General features: G+C 39.7%; 1 pseudogene; it reads right to left on the minus strand.

Moving 5' to 3' along the window:
• Positions 1-2,083: 2,083 nt before the first annotated feature.
• LOC118334275 lies at positions 2,084-7,600 on the minus strand (annotated as a pseudogene).
• Positions 7,601-12,260: the final 4,660 nt, after the last annotated feature.

A 12,260-nucleotide genomic window follows, 5' to 3' on the forward strand; every position in this document is an offset into this window, starting at 1 on the left:
CCATGTCTCTCTGTCCACACAACATGCCCTCAGCAAGGTTAGTCTATCCTTTGATTTTCTTCCAGATGGAGAGTATTTGGTCATACGGGTGCGACTTTAAGTCCAGAATGCTCTTAAACGTCGAGCACATATGCGAGAGAGAGATTTCGGGGAGTCCAGCGCCAATTCTCCGGTACCTCTCCACCTATGTGTGAAATGACGTCACGATGCGCGAACGGGAAATGTCGCTCCGTCCCCCGCATTATTTTTTTAACCGCCTACTTGTGAACGATAACCGACGCGCGGAGCCGACTCGAGGCTTGTGTCGTCAGACAGTGCTGATAACTGCACAAGGGGGTTCCCTTTTTCCATCAACTTCACTTACATAAGTAGAAAATGTCCGACAAGAGCAACGTACTAGAGGTCACTGAGTACTGTGCGATAGGGGAAACAAGACACGGACCAGACATTGGCGTCTCTAGCAAAGCTGGTAGATCCTGCAGGCTAATTGGCCGAGCCCTCCCCAGTGATATAATTACACGTTCTTGGGGGACATATCCTAAAAGAGTGACCTTTTTTTCCTCCTCTTAGAACAGGACGCACAAAATGGTTAATTGAAAATGTCCATGCTGAACATGATCAGGCGGCCCTTCCGTGACAACAACGATGCGCTTTTCGCCGACTCGATAAGCGTTGCTGCAGTAAACTCGTTGGACCTAAAACGCGCAGATACTGTCACGCCTACCTGTTTTTCCACCGGCTCGCCTTCACCGGGAAAGCCAGAAAGATCGACCACGGAGATAAATGCCTTGCGCGACGAAAACCCCTCAAAAATGTCCATGTCTTCACACACTACTCTCCGATTTGAACACTTCCTGCAACAAATTCTTCTTCGTGCGTTTCCCTCCAACAAGTGAAATCCTCTGAGCCACAGCCGCCCCTCAATACCATAACATGTAACTGTAACAGATTCACAATTTTACAAGGAACCATTCAGTGGATTAGTTCATGTTTTTTGAAGTGGGGTTGTCTGAGGTATGTGAACCTGCGGACGTGCAATACCCCACAGTGTCAGAGGAGGGGGAACAAACAAGTTGAGCCCAACTTTCCCAAGGCTGGCTATGGATGCCAACGTATACCTCAGAGCAGGAAACTCTAGAGGCTGTCAGCGACTCAACTCGTTTGCCTCTGGGGATGTCCGCCACATCCCCTCTAAGGCGAGCTGGTCAATTCCATCAGTGATGCTGTGCTAAGTTAGGCATAGTAGCCATTACATACATTGTTTGAGTTTCTCTTTCACTCACTCTCTGTCTAGACTTTTATTCCGGAATAAATCCCCTAAATACATATTTACTTGGACTTACAGCCCAAAGCACATTTTTTGTTACAGGGTCGGATCTGTCATTTGTACAGCATTAGTTGTTGTTCCAATCACATGCTTTGGGTGTAACATTTCTCCCCATTGGAAACTATCCTGTTCGCTACCACTGCAAAATGCATAATTCTACGTGATAGGTGTGTTTAAAGTCAGTAAACAGTAAGCAGCTGACCAAATAAAAGTGCAGTGGCAGCCTCTCAGGGAATCACAGTCTATTCCTTTAAATGTGAATTCAAATATTAATGTAGTCATCAAAAATGTTCTAAATGTGCAAATGTTCATATAGAATTGTGATAAATTCTGGTGGTGGACTCTCATTTGCTCGAAATAAGACCACCCATGGCTTGGGGATGATGATTGGGGAAGGTTCTGATGGTCACTGTGAAGGATTTTTTGTGCTTTACGCATCCTTATATATGACATATGTTGTTTTCACCTTTTACATAATTCTTAAGGTAAATGTACTTAGTTAGCATGCAATTCACTATTACCTTGTTAAAGTGTTACATTGATCTCTGGCCATTAGACAAGGATAGAGGGAGCATGCAGAAGAAAATGAGTAGGCAAAAAATTCCCTTAACTATTATTTATTTTGCTAAATATAGTTTATTACCACTTCAAGGATACCAAGTAAGAATTATCATGTGTAATGAATAGGAAATGGTAAGAATGAAAACTAAAATTCAGATTTTAATTCCTCAAATTTTAAATAAATGTCAATTTTCATTATGTCCTGTTCCTTTTCAAAATGTTGTAGGATGTAGTAATGATGAACACAAGTACAAGAAATCCAATCACTACTGACAAGCCAATCAGCACATCCATTCGATTATTCTTCTGTGGATCTGCAAACAGAGAAAAATCAAGCAAACAACAGGATTAGACAGCAGATAACAGACGAAAAACAACATTCATAGTGCAGTGATCTTAGAAACAACAGTAACTTTTTACATACTAAAGATATGGCTTTACAGCGGTTAGATAATGTATTACAGACTGTAATGTAAGGGTTGAAATCAGAAGCAATAAATGTTACCTTTGTGAAGCTTAGCTTAGGTTTTATAGAGACTAGATAGATTAGATTAGATACACTTGGTCAAAGTGTTCATAATGGTTGAACTCTACTGCTACAATACTGTATGTAACTATAACAACGAGAGTGATATTTTTATGTCAAATCATCACAACAAAAACCTATTGGCTTTTCTGGAGCTTTCAACAGCATCTCACAGTCTAGATCATTAAATGACACTGTTGGTTGAGCTATCATGGAGATGGCTCAGTTGTCATCATTTGACCAATGTAAATAATAATAACATGATAACAGGTGGGGTATATGTGGGGAAATTTTGTCTGTCCTTGCAATTTATGGTAGCATCATGAGAAGCACACTGGCCCAGAAAGTATTTTTCCCATACACAATCGGTTGCTGTAAAATAGTCTATACATTTTTATACAGTTTCACAAATCCACCGAAATGACCCTAAAAAAACAACAACTTTTTATTAATCTACACTAAGTTGTTCACACTAGCCCTTTAAGAACAGGGGAAACATTTTTGAATTATTTTTTGCATTGTGTTTGTTGTTAATGAGTAGTACTCATTTCAGGGGAAATGCACCACAACACTACCCAATGTTTTAAAAGGACTAAAAGCATTCATGTTTTCTTCCAAGTGAGTTTTGTTTTATTTTCTCTATGCACGCTAAACATGGGGTATATTTTTTTGTTAGCAACTTATGTAATATTACTGTAATGCTTTTCTTTTGGCTTTTTGGTATTTTAATCTGTGTCAAGAAAAATTACCTTCTGCTGGTCTGGTGGCAACCCAAAGCAGGGTAAACCAAAGAGAGCAAGGACAAAGGAGGATGGGAAAAATGTATAAAATAAGGACAAACAAACAAATCAATATAAATCTAAAACCAATATAAAATAACCAAATAAAAAGAAAAAATTTAATTCAATTATAATGATAAACCCATCCCGGTTTATGTGCAGCCAGCCATCCTATTAGCTAGACTTAGCAGCAATTAGTTTAATTAATTGATTAATATAAAGGTAAATAAAATACTGAAGCAATGAAATATTTACATACATACATTACAAATATTTATATACATACATTTTGTCACATTTTATACATTGATTAATGCTTAATTTATTTTTTAATATTACTTTGCAATGCATTTCATGTCTTATTTATTTATTTATTTATTTAGTCATTTATTTCTGATTATGGTAGTTTCTCCATACAGTTTCACCTTGACGCCTCTTCAAAGTCTGTGTTCCCAGTTTCTGTTAGGGGAAAACTTTTACATTCTGAATTATCTGCACAAAATCCCTACTTTTCTTAACTAGATGTTCTGTGCATCCCAAAAAGGGCTCACAGCTATGTATTGGTAATGGGTTAAATCACATTTTAGCTGCAGTTCACCTATTAGATACTTACTCTTATTGTCTCCTCCTGTGTTTTCCCTGGGAACCAGCATGTGCTTGGTATTGTCCAGGTGTCCATCATTGATCTCTGGGTTTATCCCAAGGAGATGGCACATCAGTGGATATACGTCAACTAGGTCAAACGGATCTACAATCAGGTTTTTCTGGAAGTCCGGCCCCACCACCCTGAAGAAGGCTTTCATGTCCATGTCTTCGTTATCAAAGCCATGGTCTCCTTTGTTGAAGTTTACAGGTAAGAACTACAGTATGTGAACACAGAAATCAGACATTTCAGTAGTACATAAATGCATAAACTGGAAGAAAGAGGTGTGCATATTCATTCTCAATACTACCACAAAGTAGATCACTTTCAAATCCTGCACATACTGTAAAGGTTTTAAGAAGATTTTGGAACACACGTTTGAAAACTGCTGCAAAACTCAAATACATTCTTTGAACTCTGACCCCACTGGATATAGGCTACAGGTAGCGAATTGTACACTCCCTCACCCCATTGACAATGTATCCAGGGTCAGCGATCAAGATGATGGGCTGGAGTCGAGGATGGTTACTGTAGTGCAGTCTAACTGGCATTTCCTCCTTTTTATACACATGAAGATGAGGATGGCTTCCCTTCAGAGCCTGGTAGACCTTCTCCAGCATCCCCTCTTTAGGAAGCAGCATCCCAACAGGACCATAATCCAACAGTTGGAACTTTATATCCCTGAAGCTGAAGTCAGGAATCTTTGAGAGGACGATCTCCTCAACTAGTCCATCCCGAAGAACTGTAGTCATCCCGTGGTCGGCAGTGATGATAATATTAAGCCGGTCAGTAAGGCCATGGTCTTGGATCTTGTCCCGGATGTAGCCCACAGTGCGGTCCACTTGCCGGACCATCTCTCTACGTTCTGGGGAATCTGGGCCATATTTGTGCCCTGTCAAATCAGGTTCTCCAAAGTACAATGAGACGAAGTTCAGGTCCTGTTGGTGGAACCACTCTCCAATCACCTTGTCGATGTTCAGCCTCCAATCTGTCTCATTAGAGTGATCATAGAAACGTGGTTCCACTTGCCTAACCCTCACAATCTCTCCTTTGTATGTGGCTGCTGTGCCAGGGAAATGCAGAGAGCCTGCTTTTAGACCCTGGAAAAAATTTTTACACAAAGAAAGGAGTATTAAATACTGTAGATACAACAACCACAAATGCATCTTTGAGGTAGTTAACAGTTTTAAAAACAGATAGATCTAAAGAACCTGTCTCTGGGCTGTTATCCAGATGGGTAAACTGCCATTGTCCCCAGTAGGAATCAACAAACTGAGTCATGTAGTACTGCTTCTTCTCCTGGGTGGTAGTGTTGAACCACATGTTGTGGATTACTCCGTGATTCTCGATGTAACGTCCTGATGAAAAATAGGAAATATAGATAAAAAAATATTAAAGAAGATCAAGTCTAGAGAACAGATGTGAATTGGGTGACAACTAATTAAGCATGTGTATGTTCAGAACTACATTACTTTTAGCCATAGTGAAGTGGCTGAAGGAATGGGAAGGTTGGTCAGTTTGATCCAGACTCAAAAATCTTGACAAACATGGGCTGGACTACCATGGAGAGATATTCATGGTCTTAGGAGGATAGATCCTATAGACTTTGGTCTGATCCTTTGACGTCTTATGAAGCACCATGAGGAGGTAGAAGTCTTAAATAATTCAGTAGAATACGAAACTACCAGCTAGATTGGTACAAGATGTTGTATAGACAATCAAGATGATGTATCCAAAATACTTTGATCAGAGATACATCAGTTAAATCATTTAGCACCACCAGCAAGTAATAGGGAAAATGGCAAAATGATAGGTGAAATGTTTTGACTATTGGATATATCGACATGAAATTTGGTACATATATTCATGTTCCTGTCAGGATGCACTGTAATTTGGTGATCCCATGACCTTTCATCAAGAACCATCTAAGATCAAAATTTGACATTGTCCAATACATAGAAAATAACTACAAAATGAATGACCCTCTCATTAACCTCACCACTACTTGTTTCGTACTGAGACATTTTTTATAACATGATGGTGGAGATGGTAAACTTGGTATCATGTTGACATTAGCATTTAGCTCAAAGCACTGTTGTCAGCCTCAGAAAGCTACCAGTGTGGCTTTAGACTCTTTAGACTTTTAGAGGAGTGACTGTGGTTGGTCAGTGGAAGAATGTACTTTCCAATAGGCCCAAGGTCTAATGTTTCTGTATTTATCTTCATCTATACCTCAAGTTGTTCTTCATTTTGTAGTATTTTCAAAATGTCATTGAAGTGCTTAGGATGATCTATTGTCAGAAGTGGTATATAATATTCATACGTATGTTTTCATAAGTGTATAATCACCTGAATACAGGAATTGTTGTGTTTTTGTTACCTTAGAATGAGACGTTTTGAGTGGGTTGCCTTCCATAGAGTCCACCCAGAAAAGACAAACCAAACACTGACTCTAGATAGGTCCTTTAGCATTTTTAGCCGCAGTTTCTCCTACACACTTCACAGCCCGTTCTAATTCCCAGGCCGTCAAATACAGACGTGTTAGTTATTTAGTTGCAATCTGAAACTTTACTGCTAGTTGTCAGTAAATCCTACACACTGGTCCTTAAAAGTGGTCAAAGTGGCTTCATCTTTTGTAGCTGAAAAATTAAGTGCATAAACTGCACTTCCTGAAATGGCCATTGATGCTGGCTCCAAAAGAAAGTCAATCTCCAAAAACCTCCGTTTTAAAATTTCATTGCAGCAATAAATATGTTTAAAGCCTGGTACAAAAAAATTCTTGGTCTCTATAGCTATTTTCTGTTTTTCTATTAAACTGCAGGGGAGGTGTGAATTTTAAATAACTCACATGATTAAATTATACCAAGGCTTAAAATTCTTTATAATTAAGGGAGTTGCTGCTTTGATTGACAGGTGAGTGCTGTCACAGGCAGCTGGTTTCAGTGGCCATCCCCAGTGGCTTAGTGACCACACTGAGCTTCACAACGGCTCATCAGAAACCTATGGGTGACGTTACAGAGACTATGACCATTTTAGAGTAGTGGTGATTTTTATTTTGTTTTTGGACTGTCCCTCCTAAATATGACTTCCACAAATCTGTCTGGCACTGTAACGCATTTTCTGTTAATTTCAATGAAGTCTAAGTTGCACATAACCTTCCATTTATTCTTAACTTTATTCTAAACGAAGAATTCACTACTTACTTACTTCTATCATCTCTCCATGTCTAAAGTAGTTTAAACAGAGACGGCATCTATGTCCTCAAATATTTATGGAAACACAAAATGTTTTAACATTTAAAACTGACGAATTTCCTTTTTGCACTGTTCATCACCAGTGTATCCATAACCTTTTCTGTAAATACTGTCAACTAGGTTATAGTTAAAAGATGTTTTCAGAATACCTGTGAGCAGGGTAAAGTGTGCAGGGCTCGTGATGGTAAGGAATGCTGGTGTGACGTATTGTGCCTTCACCCCATCCTGGGCCATCCCATCCAGGTTAGGGGTGTCAACGTCTCGGTCATAGTCCCAGCGGAAACCGTCGAAGGAGATGAGCAGCAGCTTGTTTCTGGTGGACCCAGATCCTGTAGTGTCCCGTGGTGGGGCAGCAGCGCAGGGAGAGCTGCCAGTGAGGCAGAGGACAGCAAGGCAGAGCAGCAGCATTATAGAGGATTTAGAAAGTCTCCGAGTGCCTGATCACTGATTCACAGTTTTTCTGCTCTCTTAACCTTCTCTCATATGATCTGTTTACTCTTAGTAAGGAGTACCTCACATCACCTGATCTGAAGCAAATCTGACTAAGGCAGAGGCAGATGACCCCAGACTTTATCTGTTCTCAAACCCATAGAAGATGCATCATCTTATCTTATCAACTCATAAAGAAATTAAATCTACACTTACATAATTGCTCTGTCCTGGGTTGTAAGTTTATTACTATGATATACAGCTGAGTAACAATACAATGGATCAAGTGTACAAAACTGCAAATCTTTTAGGTCATGCTTTGTCAACTGGTGGGTAGCGAGCCAAAAGGGGGTTGCAGACTCATTCTGAATAGGTCTCAGAGTGTGTGCTCAGAAGAAAATATATATTGTAAAAGCTTAGCTATGTTATATCTGACTTCTGTTTGACAGACACATGAAGTACATACCTAGTTATTATTAAAGTAATGGGCTCTGACTGCAGGAATTTACCAAAAGTGTTTTCTGCATTTTATACTGGAAAAAATGTTTTTGTAACAGCACATATCAGATAACATATACACTGACAAAATACAATACCCATATGCAATAGGCCAATATCTGTAATCCTCCATCTAATCCCACTTGTCATAATAGTGACCAATAAAACTTTTATGTCACGTTACTTTTTAAAGGGTTTATGAGTACAGTTTTTATGTAAAATAGCTGTGGACAATCTTGATCAAGATGAGCCCTGAGAGGCATTGCAATAATTCCACAATTTTTTCTTTGGCTGTTCACATTATTTTTCAAATGGGGCCAATATTAGATTCCAGTGTGAACTGCAACTGTATTACACAAAAGAATAATAATGCAGTATGCTGTTGTATGGAAGTAAAAACATTTACAAGTTGATGTGCAGTGGAAGCCAGCGAATTCCTGAGATGATAACGAGTTTGGGGAGAAAGAAACCCAGTGACTGCTAATTCTGTATGGAGGTCTGTGTGTACCTTGTACAGATGTGTGACCCCAAATACTTATGAGGTTTAACACTTACTGCCCCTCCACTGACTACCTACATTGCAGCTGATTGACTCCCACAAGCCCAGAATTATGATGGATGTAGATCTAGAGTGAGATAAAAGTCATGAATTCTGATATGACTGGTCACACTTCAAGAGGTCACAAATCTGCAGATTCCATGTGATTTGTTCTTCTAATGAATTTTTTTTTATCTCGGTCACATATGAGCAAAAAAAAAAATAATTTTTTGTCTGCAATGTGAACATAGCCTTAAGTGACGGGGAAGGGTCATATCTTGACTATGAGGGAGGCACTAGTTATTTACCAGCAAGACTTCTTCCTTTTCCAGCTGAAATCCTGGCCCTAATGGACCAGAAAGTGATCTGATGGATGAATATCATATTTTCTTAAAAAATGAGACCCTGCTCACCTTACCTGCTACTAAACCACATGAGTCAATTCATCTTTATTTGTTTTACAAAATCCCATAATGAGCTTAACCTCTCATCCAGGACTTGTGACAAACAACAAGCCAGATTATCCACCAGGAAAACAAATTGGATATCCAACAGCAACAAGTCAGACTAACAATACTTTCAAAGGACCAGCAGGTGGTGACTCCTCTCCATGAACCAGCACTGAGGCTCAGGTTAAGTATTATTTTCTCAGTCTGTACCTTCCAAACTCCAACCACAAAGTCATCATTCACCACAACATCAACATTTACCACAGTCACTCATAGGTGGGAGAATATGAAATTCTAATGTAGATATGTGATCACATAATATATATATATGAATGAACGTACTTGAATTATTCTTAGACTTCCTTGAGAAAGAATACAATGACAGAAATGTTTACTATTTTAATTTGGCACTGATTTTGGTACTGAAAGCAAAGTTGATATGAGGACTGAATTTCAATTCAAGCAGGTTGTGTCTGTGTCAGTGTATAAGAAGGCTTAAGGTAAGGAGGTGGTAATCTTCAATATCGAAATGGTAATTCTGAATGTAAGACATTGAACAAATGCAGAGAACAAAGACAGAGAAAATCTGATATATAGTGTGGATTAAATACAATACCGTTCTCTTTAGGGCATTTAATTACAAATGATTAATTATATTTTTTCTATATACACTGTACATCATTGTGTGTACAAAACATCAGAAAGGTTTGTATAAACACAAAACTTGTATAGTAGAATTAATGCATTGATGGATTTAGTGTTTCATGGGATAAATACTGAATATCACTAGACTTTAATGAAAAAAAATATTCGAAAAGAAACCAGAGAGGACTATGATCATTATCATGCATTCTCATATCATGGCATCTGATAAAATTAGTTGAATAAAATCAATCAATACTGAGCAACAATATGTAATCAATCAAAAAAGCAGCATATCTACATCCGACAACACAAACAAACCAGATTTTTAGGACAATGATACTCAATCCAAGTTTGAAGCACTACATCCGATCTCACTACACGTCTAAGATGTAAATACCTGAGGGGTTTTTCATTAATCTATGGAAATGTATCCATGTAGTTACAATACACTTCTTCCACCACTGTCCATCATGCAACCTGAGAGACGGAGCATTCCATTTCTCCCCTGCCTCGGCCCTAAGGCGAGCCGGGTTCTGGGCTGATGTTTAATCTATGAGAAGAGCTCACAGGTAGCATTCATGCTACCGGAAACAATCCCATCCATATGCATAAAATGTGAGTGGATCAAGGTTTGCTGTGAGGTCCTGTCTACTGGGACTGACTTAGAATCTTAGAGGTCTCACCAGGTATTGGTAGAAATCAATAGAGATGAGTGATGGTCGGTGACTGACCTGGTTATCCAGCCATACAGAAACTCATACAGAAACACAGAGTATCCTTTAGCATCTGTATGATATGCACCAGGCTTCAATGTAAACCCATCTGCATCAGGTGGCAGAGTACAAAGGACATGCATAGGGGTCCCATCTTCGTCACCAGCCTCCATAGAGGTCCCGCCTTTGGCGTTGGTCTCAAGGGTAATCCTCCAGAGCACCTCCACTAGTCTGGTCATCCTCCTGCCCATCCCCCAGATCTGCTCCCCCTACATTTCTTTCTTTACATTTCTTCTGGTATTTTCAATGTAAACCCTTCAACAGTCTGTGACGTTGTGTAAAGAGCGAGAAAGTCTGCATATGGAGGTGGTGGGTTGTATGGATGAATCAAACAAACACAGGACTTTAACCCACAAGACTGGAGTTCATGAGTTGTGTTCGCGACTTGAGTCATGTGATTTATGTCATGTCATTTACGTCAGGCAACAGAGTAATTTTAACCCAAACCACGATCTTTTTCCCTAAATCGAAGTAGTTTTGGTGCCTAAATCTAACCGAACTGTGACCACCACAGTGTTGACCATGTGTCCTCTCTTTTGTCCTGTACATACTACTATTTGGTCAAATTCTCAATTGCTGTGGCCTTCAGCCTGTATGCTGACAACACCCAACTCTAGCTTTCCTTGAAGACCCTCACTGGTGATCTGCCTGACCAAATTCTTCAATATAATTCCACATCTTTCAAGTTCTCCATGACCTCCACTGGGTCACGGTCAAATTCCTCCTCACTATCTATAACACCCTCAATAACTATATATACAATATCTTATCTTACCTATCTTTAGACAGTGTTTATATGACATCAATCAGCCCTCCAGCATCACAGCCAGCGTCTCTGTAGCAAGACCAAGCACTCTGTTGCCCTCTGCTACATATCAACTGTAACAATCACTCAAAAAAAAAACAACTCAGATAGCAGCATGTGCAGGTCATGTGGGTGTGCGTCTTTGCATGCTCACAGAGTAGGCATTTGGAGTACGTTCCACATCTCCTGAGATTCTAACTACGAGTTGAGTGATAGGAAAAACCAGAGAGCTAACGAAGGGACATCCATCCGAGTTCCGACCATCTGTAACCCCTGCTAGCCTTTAGCAGTGTAATGTCTCGGTGTTTTACTGCTGACACATATGGTGCCAGCACTTCTCCTGCTTTGTAAGCCATGAGCAGTTTAATTACCTGCAATTAACATCCAGCTCGTTAGATGAGGAGGAGGAGGACGAGGAGGAGGAAGAGGAAGAGAGTGGGGAGAAAGGCTCTCCAGCTGCTGCTGGTTCTGCAGTTACACTCTTATGGCTTAAATATGCATGTGTTTATGTGTATTTAGTTTATAAATCTATCAATTACATCTTTTCAGGCTGCTTCATCATTACAGTCTCCATGCTTCCATATTTTCCCTCCCGGCACATGCATACAGGAGTCTGTTCAAGTTTGCATTGCAAAGCTGTGTGTTTGCATGTCTGTAAACATGAGATTGAGTTTGTTGAGTGAGGAGGGGGAGAGAGAGAAGGTGTTTGTGTATATACGTGCATGCGACCGCAGCACTGTCGCACTAGTCTCTGCTGTGGTGACAGTGATGTATGGGTAATTTAAAAAGTCATTCTTTTCCACAGAGCGGTCTGCAGTCAGGCCAGCCAACCGCAGCCCATTCCCCTACAGCACTGAGAAAACTCATCTACATCCACTCTAGCACACACACACACACACACACACACACACACAAAGAGGTAACATGGCGCACACACATTACAGTCTTAAAAAATAAATACAAATTCTTGCATTTTTTCCCACAAACCACTTTTGATTAACTTTAATTTGTTGTCAAAATTGTTATTGTTATT

The sequence above is a fragment of the Morone saxatilis genome, unplaced genomic scaffold, assembly GCF_004916995.1.
Source record: "Morone saxatilis isolate NCDOM2014 unplaced genomic scaffold, NCSU_SB_2.0 Contig1, whole genome shotgun sequence".
In the NCBI taxonomy this organism is placed as follows: Eukaryota; Metazoa; Chordata; class Actinopteri; family Moronidae; genus Morone; species Morone saxatilis.